The following is a 15,911-nucleotide window of genomic DNA, read 5'->3' on the forward strand; positions in this document are numbered from 1 at the left end:
TAACTAAGTCTTACATTTTTTCTCAGGGGATGGGAATGTGGCTCAGTTGGTTGAGAGCTTACCTAGCTTGAAGCCCCATGTTTGATCCCAGCATCACATAAACTAGGCCAGGTGGAACATGCCTGTAATCCTAGCACTCTGGAGAGTAGACACAGGAACATAAGCTCAAGGTTATACTTGGCTACTTAGTCTGTTTGAAGCCAGCCTGGGGCTATATGAAACCCCGTCTTATAAAACCCCCCAAATCATTTAAAACATATTGGGGTTTACGGGTGACACATGTAGCTCAGTTAGCAGTTGCCTAGCATGCACGGAGTCTTGTGTTCAGTCCCCAACAACCTAATCTCATCACCAAAGAGGTGGAGACAAGAGAGTTACAAATTCAAGGTTATTCTCACCTACACAGCAAGTTCAAGGCCAGCCTGGGCTACATGAAAAACTATCTCAAAAAATTAAGATCCCAAAGGGCTTTTGCTTATATGGTTTTTATTTATAATTTCTCTTTTCAAAACTGTCTTAGTCAGGGTTTCTATTCCTGCACAAACATCATGACCAAGAAGCAAGTGGGGGAGGAAAGGGTTTATTGGGCTTACACTTCCACATCGCTGTTCATCACTAAAGGAAGTCAGGACTGGAACTCAAGCAGGTCAGAAAGCAGTCATGGAGGGATGTTCTTTACTGGCTTGCTTCCCCTGGCTTGCTCAGCCTGCTCTCTTATAGAACCAAGATTACCCGCCCAGAGATGGCACCACCCACAAGGGGCCTTTCCCCCTTGATCACTAATTGAGAAAATGCTTTACAGTTGGATCTCATGGAGGCATTTCCTCATCTGAAGCTCCTTTCTCTGTGATAACTCCAGCTGTGTCAAGTTGACACAAAACTAGCCAGGACAAAAACTAAAGGTGATTAGTTTTTAAAATACAATACACTTTGATGGCACACACCTTTTTAAAAATGATTTATTTATTTCTGTGTGTACTGGTGTTCTGCCTGCATGACTGTCCAAGGGTGTCAATTCCTCTGGAACTGGAGTTACAGACAGGTGTGAGCCGCCTTGTGGTGCTGAAAACTGAATGCAGGTCCTCTGAAAGAGCAGCCAGTATTCTTAACCACAGAGCTATCTCCCCAGCCCCAGTGGCACACATCTTTAAACCCAGCATTCAGGAGACAGAGGCAGGTGGAGTTCTGTGAGTTCTGAGATCAGCCTGGTCTACAGAGTGAGTTCCAGGACAGCCAGGTCTACACAGAGAAACCCTGTCTCAAAAAAACAAACCAAAACCCAATACATGAGCAAGGGTACCATTACCATGTTTAATGCAATTAATAGGTTAGTGTAGTCGGGCTTTGGCTACTTTGTGGGCTCTTCTTTCTTCAACTCTTCTTTACCCTTTTCCCACCCTTTCAACTCCCTAATACTATTTCCTGCTGATAAGGGGCGTCAAGTTCATTGGGGGCAAGTATGATCTTGGACTACTTCACAAACTGTGACTAACAGCGACTATCAACCCACAACAATCCTCAGGGAGGCATTTATATACCCTCTGAAAAGTCCCCAGAATGCCAAGCATCACACAATCTTGGAAACTATTTACCACTGGCTAAACCACTCCCCTGCTAGGGCACGAGGCAAATCATAGTTGCTGTATTCAATCGGAAGCAGCCTCATGTACCCACACCCGGGACTAAAATAAAAACATTCCTATAATATTTCTGTGTTTTTAAAAAAATGAAACCAAATCCCCAAAACTGCCACTACAGGTTATTATTTATTTAGTTTTTTTTCCTGGTTACATATATCATACACATATTTCACAACAGTTTTGTAAGGAATGTCAAACTCTTCCTTCCTACTCTATAATTTGTGTGTTTTCAAGCACAGATGCCACGATGCGTGTATGGAGGTTAGGGGACAACTTTGTGGAGTCGGTTCTCTCGTTCCATCTTCAGGTGACTTTGGGGGGACTGAACTCAATTCACTAGGCTTTCTCGGCAGACCCCTTCATCTGCTGAGCCTTGTGATGACTATTCTTCATACCTTCCAGAAGCGCTTCGGGTGGTACAGGCTTTATCTAATAGTCATATCAAGGTATGCCCATAGCTAACTGCTATGTGGGTGCATTTCAATTCTTTAGAACTTAAAAACGCACTGGCAAAAGTCAGGGGAAAGTTAGAGTACACACGTTTGTTTTACAGAACTGCTTGGTGGGCTGGAGAGATGGCTCAGAGGTTAAGAGCACTGACTGCTCTTCCAGAGGTCCTGAGTTCAATTCCCAGCAGCCACATGGTGGCTCACAACTATCTGTAAAGAGATCCAATGCCTTCTTCTGGTGTGTATGAAGAGAGAAATGGTATACTCATATATATATATAAAATAAATAAATCTTTTTTTTTTTTTTGGAAAAAAAAAAAAAAGAACTGCTTGGCAAATGAATTCGAGAAGACAAAGAGGATAGCATAGTTTCATAAGCCCTGAGGATGGCAGTACCCAACTTGGAGACGTGATCCCTGAGTCCAAACACTTAGGTGGCTCCATGGAATCCCCAGTTCCCTTTCTCTCAGACATGGTGCTGCCTGTCTCCTTAACACTACAGCCAGCATCTTTGATAATCCATGGAAGCAATTACAAATTTGCACTCTATGCTTTCTCTCTAGCATCTTGTAGCTTTTTGCTGTTGCTACTGTTTGTTTCTTGAGATGGTATCTTAGTTAGGGTTTCCACTGCTGTGAGAAGAACCATGACCAAGGTAACTCTTAAAAAGGACAACATTTAATTGGGGTTTACAATTTCAGAGGTTCAGTCTATTATCATCAAGGTGGGAACAAGACAGCATCTAGGCAGGCATGGTATTGCGCTGGAGGAGCTGAGAGTTCTACATCTTGTTCAGAAGGCAATCAGGAGAAGACTGGCTGCCAGGCAGCTAGGATGAGGGTCTTGAAGTCCACGCCCACAGTGACACACTTCCTCCACAAGGGCCACATCTACTCCAACAAGGTCCTACCTCCTAATAGTGCCACTCCCTGGGCCAAGCATATTTAAACTACCACAGAGGGCATTTCAACTTGCATGAAGACTAGGCAGGTCTTGAACTTGTGGTGATCCTCTTGCATCTGGTTCCCAAGTGCTGGGATTATGGACGAGACTACCACATCTGCTTTTAAAACTGAGTAGATGCTGGGCAGTGGTGGCACATGCCTTTAATCCCAGTACTTGGGAGGCAGAGGCAGACGGATTTCTGAGTTCGAGGCCAGCCTGGTCTACAGAGTGAGTTCCAGGACAGCCAGGGCTACACAGAGAAACCTTGTCTAGAAACAAACAAACAAACAAACAAACAACCCCCCCCCAAAAAAAACCCAAAAATGAGTAGACTACATTTAACTACATCAGTGAGTTCTCCCAAGGCTGCGTTCATCCAAGTGCAGGTCTGTACTTGGTCGAAAGGTACTTTTATTGGGAGAACTAGCCTATCTGGTACTGGCAGTGGTTATCTGTAGTGAGGACTGGCAGCAGAGGTGAGCTTGTCTTCCCGCGACTGCCTGTCTTCTCTACATTCTCTTTATATCCTCCAGAGTGACTCCTCTGTCATCTCCTGCCTTTGACCTAGAGATGCAGTCCCCGACCTTCCAACCATACACTGGAGTCTTTATTTTGACTTTTTTGGAGACAGGGTAACTGACTGACCTAGAGTTTACTATATAGACTAGGCTGGCCTCAAACTCACTGAGATTACCTCCTTTTACCTCCTGAGAACTGGGACTAAAGGCATGGACAGCCCTAGTTTTGTTTTAGTACTAGAATTATGGACAAGACTACCATACCTGCTTCTAAAACTATATTCTGTAACCTGAATTCCTGATTCCTTCTGCCCCTACCCACCCAAGTGCTGTGATTGCATGTGCACACTGCCATGCCAAGTTTTGTGTGTGATAAAGCCCTCCTTCCTTGCTTCTTTGAAGCAACTCCTGTCTATGTTGGCTGGACATCAGCAGTTCAGTTCATAGATTAGCAGCAGCAGTTCGGCCCACTCACAAACACTTCACGGATATACCAGCAGTCCAGGTCAGTAGAGTTGGGTTATCATACAGTAATCAGTGGCGGTGGTACTACCTAGCAGGTCAGCCTGGGTTACACAGCAAATCTGACATTAGGCTGGGACCATATATCAATAAGCTAAATGGTATCTAGAAATTATCTTGAGGCTAGAGAAGGAGCTTAACGTGAGGCCCAGCCAGGATTTACTCCATAATCCTCCAATCCCAAATTAAATATGTGCTGAGAACAACAGATGGGCCAGGAAGATGGTTCAATAGGTGAAGCCCAAACTTGAGGACTAAAGTTCAGATTTTGAGAACCCCTGTAAGATCCAGGTGGGCGTGGTGACCCTTCTATAATTCCAGTTATAGGGAAACAGGAATCTCTGGAGCAAGCTGCATAGCCACAGTAGCCAAAAACCCGAGCCCCAGGTTGAGGGAGAGACCCATTCTCAATCTATAAAGCAGAGAGGGAATAAGGAAGACTCTCGTCATCCGCCCTGGCCTTCCATGTGTCCATGCACACAGGTGTATATGCATCTGCACACATGTGCACCTACATGTATGAACACGCACCTCTACATGAACTCACCACACATACATATACATACTAAGAATAGAAAACACTGACAGATATAAGCCCAGATCATTGTCAAGCATGAAGGTTTACATTGATGACCATTAAAAACATGGGTCATACATGATCTTTAAACTGGAAATAAGTTGGGAGTGGTAGTACATGCCTTTAGTCCCAGTACTCAGGAGGCAGAGGCAGATTGCATTTCTATGAGTTTGAGGCCAGCCTGGTCTACATATTGAGTTCCAGGACAACCAAGGCTACATAGTGAGAGTCTGCCCCCCAAAAAATTAAAAATAAAAACAAAATCAAACCAGGCAGTGGTGGCACACACCTTTAATCCCAGTGCTCAGGAGGCAGAGGCAGGCTGATTTCTGAGTTTGAGGCCAGCCTGGTCTACAAAGTGAGTTCCACGGCTATACAGAGAAACCCTGTCTCAAAATCAAAAAAAAAAAAAAAAATCCCCCCCCAAAAAACTAAACTAGAAATAATTCAATTCAGAGGTCAGTCTTACTTTAGTGTTTTGTCTTATTTAGTTTTGTGTTTTGATTTGTACCTTGGCTGTTTTTCGTAATATCTGTCTAGAATAGCCTTTTTTGTTTTGTTTTGTTTTGTTTTGTTTTTCGAGACAGGGTTTCTCAGTGTAGCTCTGGCTGTCCTGGAACTCACTCTGTAGAGCAGGCTGGCCTCGAACTCAGAAATCCACCTGCTTCTGCCTACCAAGTGCTAGGGTTAAAGGCGTGTGCCACCACTGCTCGGCCTTAGAATAGCCTTCTTTTGTGTTAATTTGAGTGAATTAGTCCTAATCTATTTAAAAAAAAAAGAAAAGGAAATTATATAGATATGTGAGTGTTTGCAACTAAGCTTGAAGGAATCATAACAGCATTTTTGGTATATTCATTTAGGTTTGTCCTCAGAAATACTGTAATAAGTCAGGGGACAACAATAACTCACAAAACATTTCCATGGGCTATAATATTAAATAGGGGTACTGTGGTATATGCCTGGAGTCTCCCATTCGGAAGCAAAGACAGAAAGACTTTCAGGACAGAGAGAGATATAGCAAACCCTGTTTCAAAACAAAACTCAAAAAACAGAGAGGAGAGGGAGGAGGAAGAGGCGGAAGAAGAAGAAAAGGAGGGGAGAGAGAAGGAGGAGGGAGAGGAAGAGGAAGAAGAGGAGGAGAAGGAGGAGAGAGGCATGAAATCACTGAGAAACTTGTAAGTAAATACAAACCTTCATACTTGGCTCCCCTGTTGCTCTTCCTGAGTGGGAGAGAAGCTTGACCCAGCAGTCTAGGATCCTGGGCTCTGAAGTCATCCTGACCTAGTTTAAGTCCCTGTTGACTGTTTTTTTTTTTCTGTAATTTTTTAATAATTTTTTTTTTTGGATCTTAAGAGAAACACAACAGGACAGGCAAGCTGTAAGTCTTGGCAGCCCCAAGGAGGAGGGAGACAGAGCAGAGAAAGGTGCCTTTTGAGTTAGGTGCAGAGGTCAGCCATGACAGAGAGCTGGGCCCTGGGAGGGTTGCTTAGCAAGAAGACTAGGAAAGCACAGAGCATCAGGGAACACAGGCAATTATCTAAAAGAAAGAAAAAGACTAAAAACGTGGAAAAGGGAAAAGCAACACTTTGGATGGGTTGCATGGTAGAGGCTCCACTGGCAACTGCTGCTCTGTGGGTTGCTGAAGCAGGGCCTGGCTGTGTAGTCCAGGTTGGCTTTGAACTCACCACCCTCCTGCCCCAACCTCCTGAGTGCTGGGATTACAGGCATGCATCACCATCCCCAGTTTTGTTGTTTGCTAGTCATGTGACCTCAAGCAAGTCTCTTAATTCTTCCCTGATACAATACCTCATCTATAGAGTGAACTCAGTTGTAGTTTCTGTGTGTACTTGTAAGACTCTACGTCAAGCCCTATAGTTTTTGGGTTTTTATACGTTTGTTTTTGAGACAAGGTCTCAGTACTGAGACTGGGCTGACCTCCAACTTGGAACAGTCCTCCTGTCTCTGCCTCTGCAGTACTGGAATTACAGGCTTGTGCTACCATGACCTCAAAACACACAAACAAATACAAAGCAAGATGGCTCCAGCTAGAGGTCACTATGTGAGAGGAGGCTAGGCATGCAAACTGAGAGAGAGTTGGGAAAGACTGGTCAAATGAGACCAGTAAGGAGCAAGAATTTCTTTCCTTAAAAGATGCCAAAGACTGGGAGTGGTGGGGAATGTCTTTTATCTTAGCAGTAGAGAGGCAGAGGCAGGCAGATCTTTGTGAGTTTGAAGCCAGCCTGGTCTACATAGAGAGTTCCAGGACAGCCAGGGCTACATAGTAAAACTGTATACATATATGTACATATGTCTATATATATACTACAAAAACAGACTTTTTTTTACATTATCGATTTACCCATGTATATGTGTATGAGTCTAAGTACAGCTTGTATGGGGGAGAGGGGATAGGGAGAACAGCTTGCAGAAACTGGTTATTTACTCCCGCCATGTGGGTCTTAGGGATTGAAACCAGGCCACCGAGTATGGAGGCAAGTATCTTTACCTGCTGAGGCATCCTGTCGGCCCTAGAGCGTTGTTTTGTAATTGCTAATAAGCATAGGATTGATGTGTATGTCCAGTGTGTACTTTGGGAAGAGTGTCTGGGGACATCACATTGTTTGTGGGCTCCCTCTGGTGGAGCTGGTGGTTCATGTCAGTCAAAAAAAAAAAAAAACAAACAAAAAACAAACCAATGAGCAATTAATCTATGCTTTCATGAATTGACTGTTTACTATGTAACATATGTTACATAGTAACATATTGCTAAACATTGCTAAAATACACCCCCCCAAAAAAAAAAAAAAAAAAAACATGCCAGTAGGGCACAGACTCACACCTGTGATTCTAGTACCTGAGAGAAGAAAGCAGAGGAATCAGGAGTTCAAATCCATTCTCAACCACAAATCTAGTTGGGACACAAGAGACCTTATCTCAAAAACACAAAACAAAAACCAAACCAAAAAAAAAAAACCAAAAAACCAAAAAACAAAATCCCAACTAACCAACCAATCAACCACTCCTCCAAACCCAAATCCAAGCCCTTGCAGAACTTATATTCTGGTGGGGAGACCGTACGCCAACCCCCCAAGAAACTGATTGGACAAACGTCATGAGAACAATTATCAGGGGGTAGGAAAGTACAAGGGAGACAATCGCTCCTGTTCTAGCACAGCATCAGAGGCGTCAGAGGCGGTCTCAGTGAGAAGGCTCATTCGAAGATGTAAAGGGGGTGACAAGGTGAAAGAAAGAGCTGTCTCAGGGAAAAGTACTCTAGGTAGAGGGAGTAGAAAGCAGACAGCACCAGAGCCTGCCTGCAGGCTGGGAGAACAGCAGAGGCCAGTCTGTTGTAAGTGGAAGGAAGGTAGGACAAAGTAGGTTAGAGTTCTACTCGAAGAGTAAAGTCTTCTGAGTCCTGTAGGTGATGTAAGGATTTTAGTGTTCACACTGAGACAGAGCCATTGGAAGAAGCACACGATCTGATTAAGGCTTTCACGGGAGGCTCTCTTCTGTATTGAGTATAGGGTAGCAAACATGAATGGGACCCTCAGAATTACATACTGACTGTGGTTCATACCAACACAGGTGGAAAATGGTCCGATTCTGCAAAGACTTTGAAGACAGCATCTACTGATTGTGCTAAGTAGGTGTGATGTGTGAGAAAGAGCAGTTAAGATGCTCGCTCCCCAAAAAGTAGTTGCTTAGAAAATTGTTGAAATAGAAGCAGTTAATAAAAATCTTTTATTTTTATTTGTATTGAAAAGCTAGGTTTTTGTTTTTTAAACTTTGTGGGTTAATCTAATATTTGTAATTCTGGGTCTTTTTTTCTTTTTTTTAAAGATTTATTTATTTATTATATGTAAGTACACTGTAGCTGTCTTCAGACACTCCAGAAGAGGGAGTCAGATCTCATTACGGGTGGTTGTGAGCCACCATGTGGTTGCTGGGATTTGAACTTTGGACCTTCGGAAAAGCGGTCCGGTGCTCTTACCCACTGAGCCATCTCACCAGCCTGGGTCTTTTTTTCTTGAGGGTCTTTCCCTTCAAACATGAATGGAATTGAATACACTGACAACTATACAAAGCCTGTCTTCAACTCCATTCCTCGTCCACACTTGAGTTGTATTTTAGAATTAATGAAGCATTAAAAAATGTTTCTGAGCTAAGAAGGTGGATCTCTTGATTTCGAGCCCAGTCTGATCTTTAGAGGGAATTCTAGGCCAAGGTCCATAGAGAAAAACTTTTCTTGGAAAAACAACAACAAAAAACCACCCCCACACACACCAAAACAAAAACAAAAACAAAAACAACAAAATGTTCCTGAAAACAATTTGCACAAAATGAAGGCAGCTGCAAGTGTAATATAATACTAGGTATAAACTAAATTTTCGGATAGAAATGTTCACTTTGAGTTAGCCTTTCAAGTGTCTTCAAAAGTTCCCATCCATTTTTCCTCTCCTAGTCTTTCTAACTCGACCAATTGCAGTCAACATTTTTCAACTTCGTCGTCCCTTTACGGTAGGAATCACACACATTTTTTTTTTTTAGAACTTACTTTCAAAGATGAGAGCGGTGGCTGGGCATGGAGGCACAAGCCCTAGGCTGAAGGAGGAGGGTCCCCAGTTCGAGATCAGCCTGATCTGACTTTGTTTTGGGGAGGGCGGGAGTACTTTTCACGAAGGCGGCGGCAATTTAGCAGCACCAGCATCCTCGGAAAGTCATCTCGTGCGTAAGATCCAGGGAGTCAATCACGCAACTGGGTCTGCGAGGTGGGCGGGACCTAAGCCTTGCCCCGCCCCGAGACGATTGACTGGTCCTCTGGGTTCTGTCGGAACGGGGTGTGGATTGTTAGGCGGTCCCGCATCTACTTCCGGTGGCTAGGGATGCGCATCCGGGTCACGCTAACGCCGCGGTTTCCGCCACTCTGTTGGTTCCAGAGTGGGTCCGTAATCGTCCCATGTCGTGCTGGGCAGTGTCTGCAGCCGTCTGGTGAGTCCCCGCCGCCGCCAGGGTGTGAGCGCGGTGGCTCGGGTGCAGCGTTCGGGGTCCCGGCTGAAGAGGTCCTCCTTGGTCGTGCTGGGTAGGGGGTCCCGTCACCGTCCCCCTCGTCCCTGCCTGCCGGTCTGCCCTCGAGCTTTTCCCGGGCGTCGCTCTGGCCTCGCCCCTTCTCGCCTAGGCGCCGGGTCTCTGCCTCCCCCTTCTCTCAGCACTTCTTCCCGATCCACTGTTTTTCCACCCGGAGCGTTGGGGTTCGGCTCTGTCCCCCAGCCCTCCTCGCCTGTGACCCTTCCCCCCTCCAGGGACTGGTAGATGACAAGAGTGTTGCGCCTGCCCTTTCAGAGCGAGAGGGCTTCCTCCGAGTCCAGATCCTGGCCGACTGCTCCAGCTTGGAGGCGCGAGGTTAGACTTGAGGTCGCTTCCCCAGTTAGAGAACAACAAAGGCGTCCCCAGGTCCTCGCACTGCCTCAGTTTGCTGGGCTCTCTGGGCAGCAGCGAACAGGTGGCGGACTCGCTGGCGGGCTTGTGAGATCTCCTGAATTGACAGGTCTTCGTCCTGTCTGTTTTGAGTCCTCTGTCCCACGAGAATGGATGTGCACAGCTGAGGCAAAAGTGCGGATGTTCTTCACTCTGCATGGATTTAAAGTTAGAGGACTCCGGGTTTCTAAACTTTTAAACGACTGTGATGTGGTGTGGTGTTGCTGTTTTCTGCCAAGATTCACCAATGTAATATCATTTTCCTTATAAGCCAGACATTGTTTCTTAGAACGTTCTTTTTAACTTCTTTTTCTCTAGTGTTGCTACCATGGTTTAGAAATCATGATCTTAGCATTTTAAAATTTAAGACATCTTATCTTACATTTTCTGGAGGTTTAAAATCATCTATAATGTGAAAAGGGTTAGACTTTATAATGGTTAATGTCCTGTTTCTCAAATTTTGTGATCTAAGGTATATCTAGAGGTACAAATTTGGATAATTCTTTTTTTTTCCTCCCTTCCGGTTTTTGGGGTGTTTGTAGCATATCATTGCAACCATCATTTTCTTTTCGTCATTTTGTGCGTGATCAGTCTAAAATTCAGTATTAATAATTAAATATGTACAGAACAAATAACCGCGTTTATTATTGGTTCCTCTTGGCACAGTTCTCCCTCATATACACATAAGAGAATAGAACATAGACTGCCATATTCCAAAATTGGGCCACTCCCTTCACCTATTTTTAGCAAAGGACTTTGGAGCTTGGCCATGTTAGTCCTAGATGCCACAGAGAAAGACCCTTCTGGTTGGCTTTCAGGATTAACCTGGCCAGGGAAGCCCCTATGAACATTTATCTGTCCTCCCCTGCACCTACACAAACTGGGAAGAGGAGCCTTTGTTCAGCCTGACCTCCTCATTTCCCAGCAACAACCCCAGTAATCGTAGCTGCTCCGTTGACTTCTTTACCTCGAGGTTTGACGAATATTTCTTTTTTTACATATATAGTTGGTGCACAACTTTTTTTCATTTCTGAACTTTATGTTCCTTTCCACCCCTCCACTACCGTCTTCCTCTCCTTCCCTCTGTTTTTGTGGTGTGTTTTGACCCTAGGCTGTTACCTGGAACTTTTGGGATTTGCTATGTAGTTTGGAGATGGCATTGAACTCGTGATCCTCTGGCCTTCTAGACTCTGGGATTACAGGTCTGTTCCACTGTGTTTGATAGTTTTGGGGTGGGCAGGGTTGGGTTTTTTGTTTTGTTTTGTTTCTTTATATACCTCTGACTGTCTGACTGTCCTAGACTCACTTTGTAGACCAGGCTTGCTTCAAATTTACAGAGATCCGCCTGCCATTGCTTCTGCAGTGCTGGGATTAAAGACACACACTACCATGCCTGGCCTACTCGATTGCATTTTAAGCATATTTTCAGTCTGAACCTGGTGAGGTTTTTATAGCCTATAACCAAAGGGAATTTAGAGTTTAAATATACTCCTTCATTGATAATCCAGCTTTAAGAATTAATGATGGGCCAGTTGCAGTGGTACACACCTTTACTCCCAGCACTTCGGAGGCATAGGCAGGTGGGTATCTGGGAGTCCCAGAACAACCTGATCTGCAAAGTGAGTCCAGGACAGCCAGGTCTCTGTTACACAGAGACATCCGGTCTCAAAAAACAAACAAAAAAGATGATGTTTTTCTTCTTTTTTTTTTTTTTTAAAGATTTATTTATTTATTATATGTAAGTACATTCACTCCAGAAGAGGGAGTCAGATCTTGTTACGGATGGTTGTGAGCCACCATGTGGTTGCTGGGATTTGAACTCTGGACCTTCGGAAGAGCAGTCGGGTGCTCTAACCCACTGAGCCATCTCAGCCCGTTTTTCTTCTTTTTTTTAAAAAAAAATTTCTTCTTGGACTGGAGAGATGGCTCAGCAGTTAAGAGCACTGACAGCTCTTCCATATATGTTCTGAGTTCAATTCCCAGCAACCACATGGTAGCTCACAGCCATCTGTAATGGGATCAGATGCCTTGTTTTGGTGTGTCTGAAGACAGTGGTAATGTGTTCATATACATAAAAATAAATAAATCTTTAAAAAATGTTTTTCTTCTTTTTAATATGACTGCCTGGTACCCTCAGAGGCCAAAAGAATGTGCTAAGATTCCCTGGAACTGGAGTTACAGATGGTTGTGAACTACTATGTGAATGCTGGGACTCAAACCTTGGACCTCTGGAAGATCAGCCAGTGCTCTTAAACCACTGAACCATCTCTCCAGCCCACTAAGATCATTTCTTAAAAAAAGAAGCTCTGCACTTGCATTCAGAGCGATGGGTTCTAGTTCTCTGAACACTGTAGACTGTGCGCACAGCATAGTCTTTGTAGGTGATTCTGATGGACTTAGGTTATAGGAATGAAACCGTTAGGATTAAAAATACACGCCATGGCCAGGCATGGTGGCACGGGCCTTTAGTCTCAGCGCTTGGGAGGCAGAGGTAGGTAGATTATCTGAGTCCCTGGCCAGCCAGAGTTGCAGAGTGAAGTCTCCAAAACAAAATGTATAACCTGGATTTATCTTTTAAAAGGGACCAGAGAAACAAACTGTTAGTGCAGAATAAGTTAGATTTTTCAAGTGATACTTTCCTGTTGTGATCTATATTGTTCATAGGAGTCCCTAAATGAGGTAAAGATTTGATATTATTGGTGGAGCATCAGTGTTCATCTCCCTGCATGTGGGATAGAACACGGGATGTGGGATAGCCTTTCTAGCTACTGAAGAACTTGCCTTTCTTACTTAGCTGCTGTCTTGGTCAATGCTCTGTTGATGTGTGGAGACACCATGACCAAGGCAACTCTTATGAAAGAAAGTATTAAACTTGGGACTTGCTTACAGTTTTAGAGGGTTAATCCATGATTATCACGGCAGGAAGCAGATGGGGAGAGGACGTGCAGGAGCTCAGACTGAGTCTTTTGAAACCTTAGAGCCCACCACCCCCAGTGATACATCCCCAACAAGGTCACCCTCCAGTAAGGCCGCGCCTACTCCAGCCTGGCAACATCTTCCAGTCCTTCCCAGTTTTATTGAGCTCCAAGCATTTAAACATATGAGCCTATGGAGGCCATTTGTTTTCAAACCACCACGGCTGCCAACTCTCCAGTCACCAAAGACACTGTGCTTTTAAAGCTACGAAGAAAAATCAGTGTAGGTTTTCTGTAGCACTGTTTACCTTACGATTGTTTCAGTTTTTAAACCTGAGTGCTCAATTTAAAAAGCATTGCTGCATGTTTTATACCTACCATGTTTTCTGGTTTTTGCTTGATCATTTTTGGTTATCATTTTTGTCAACTTATTTCCCATTATATTTTGTCGCAGTGCTTTAATTCCCCCCCAGTGCTTTAATTCCCCCCCCCTTGAGTACTATGATATTTAAAGGATGATGCGGTTTTAAATATTCAAGAAGCCAAATACACCTGGAACATGTCCTTACCATTGCACCTTGGCTCTGTGATCTGCCTGTGCTACCTCATGACTTCCTCCTCTGCGTTCACAAGTAAAAGGCGCTCAGAAAGCTTGTTAGTAGCTTTAGTAGAAGCGTTTTATCTAAAAGATTTTTGTGTATTGCATGTTATTGTAGTCTGTGTATCATTTAAATGGAGGAAGACCAGTTCAAATAGAAACATACTATGTTAGGACTGGGATATTGTTCCAAAAAAATTCACCTAAGTGGTTTATTTATACCAAAGGTTGAATTCTATTTATGATGAAGTACAAAGAAAAACAGCTGGACTTTATATTCTGATTAACTTAAAAATGTAAGTGCATGTTTCTATGACAAGTTTGTGTCTTAAGTCTCAGACCTATGAAATGCTTTACATCAGAGAACACAGCACATGCTAGAACATACCATCTTGATTTTGTTTGGTACCGTTAACCAAGTCATAAAGTAGCTAGTTAGTGAATGTAGAAGTACTTTATTTATAGAAATTTGAAAAATCACACATTTAAGCCTGGCAGTGGTGGCGCACTCCTTAATCCTAGCACTCAGGAGGCAGAGGCAGGTGGATCTCTGTGAGTTTGAGTCCAGCCTGGTCTACAAAACGAGCTTCAGAACAACCAGGGCTACACAGAGAAACCCTATCTTGAAAAACAAACAAAATCAGACATTTAGAGCATGGGCCTCATATTTGTTTAAATCAGAAAAAAACTTTAGTTATAGTTATAGTTTTTTAGGTGGAGGTCACTTATCCCAGACTGACCTCCAACTTCGGTAAGAGGAGGATGGCCTTGATCTCTTGACCCCTGCCTCCATCTCCCAAGTGTTGGGGTTGTGCCAGCACATGTACCGGAATAGTGGTTCAGTTTAGAGAAGTCACCAAATCGGTGGAACACAGTTAATGTTCAGTATCTTAAAGATCCCCTGTAGCTTGCTGGGCGCACTTTAACTTACTAGTTTGGTTATATTTATGCCAGCTAGATCTTTTTTTCTTCCAGTAAAATAATGAACAGTAATCATTGGAGTATAGTTCTTTCCATAAATATAATTTGGGTGCCCATTATAACATTGCTATACTTAGATTGCTTACATGAATTAGATGATCTTATGTATAGAACCAGCAATTACATTAAATTCTGCATCTCATCTTGTTTATAAATTTCTGAGTTAAATATAAGAATTAATAGAATTAAACTAATTTAGGAGGAACACTGTACACATTTGTAATCCTGGCACTTGGGAGGACATAGGGATTTTGGTAAGCTTGAGTGAGATTCTGTCTCAGGAAAAAAATCAAACCAAACTAAAAATAGAAACTAAATACACAGAAAATGAACAACTAACTTTTAGACCTAAGAATATGTCAATGGTGACAATGGTATGTGATTTTTAAAGCTAGATTTATGATTTCATATTGCCTTGAAACCATTTAGAGTTTAGGATTATTGCATAAGTCTCTACACAGCTTAATATACTTTCTTTATAAGTACAGTTATTTTTTATTTAGTGAATTCTTTTACAACTGAACTATAAAAATCTGTAGTAAAGAAGATAGAAAGAAAAGAAGGAATAAGAAAGAAAGGTGAGTTCAGGTGGGCCTGGTGCCTGTGCCTACAGTCCCAGGACTCAGGCCACAGCAGGAAAATGAGCCTGGGCCACACAGCAAGACCTCATCTTCTTGTGGGTGCGTGCACCCTATTGCAGGTGCCCTCCGAGGCCACAGCATTAGAGTCCTGCTGGAGCTAGAGTTGCAGGCAGTTGTGAGCTGTTGGACATGGAGCTGGGAACTGAACATGGACTCTTAATTGTTAAGTCATTTCTCCAGCCTCTGGGTTTACTAGGCTTTGTCCTCCATTTTGTAAAGATTTTAGCTGAATAATTATGTAAAACAATGGAGAGGAGCCCCTACTGCACCATGCTTTTGACTGCAGTATACCAGCAGAGCATACAATCCTTATTCTTTGGAGGCACTATTAGGCAAATCCAGAGTTAGGGGTCATCCACAACTACAAACTGAGTTCAAGCCCAGCGTCTGCTACTTGAGATCTTGTCTTAAAAAACAACGAGAGGAGTGGCTGTCATCAGATGATTTACGTAAATGAAAGTGTCATAGTGAAACCCACTCTGTGTATAATGTATATTTGTATTTTTATGTGTATGTGTGTATAGCTACATGAGTTTTTGTGCACATGTGTGCAAGTGCAAGAGGACAAAGGGTGTCAGACCCCCTGGAAGAGGAGCTAGAGGCAGTTATGAGCTGCTTGATATGGGTGTTGGGAATGGAACCAAGTCCTT

General features: G+C 43.4%; 1 protein-coding gene across 6 annotated transcripts in view; it reads left to right on the forward strand.

The window, feature by feature from the left end:
* Positions 1-9,509: 9,509 nt before the first annotated feature.
* Eya3 (EYA transcriptional coactivator and phosphatase 3) overlaps positions 9,510-15,911 on the forward strand; it is an 85,741-nt gene continuing 79,339 nt past the window's right edge. For 3 of the 6 annotated variants that reach the window (NM_010166.3, NM_210071.2, NM_211357.2), the window contains exon 1: positions 9,531-9,640. The gene's annotated coding sequence lies outside the window, so the exon portion shown is untranslated. Of the gene's footprint in view, positions 9,641-15,911 lie in introns of all 6 variants that reach the window. The other 3 variants (XM_006538538.4, XM_006538537.4, XM_006538540.4) reach the window with 2 other exon arrangements.

The sequence above is a fragment of the Mus musculus genome, chromosome 4, assembly GCF_000001635.26.
Source record: "Mus musculus strain C57BL/6J chromosome 4, GRCm38.p6 C57BL/6J".
NCBI classification, from domain to species: domain Eukaryota; kingdom Metazoa; phylum Chordata; class Mammalia; order Rodentia; family Muridae; genus Mus; species Mus musculus.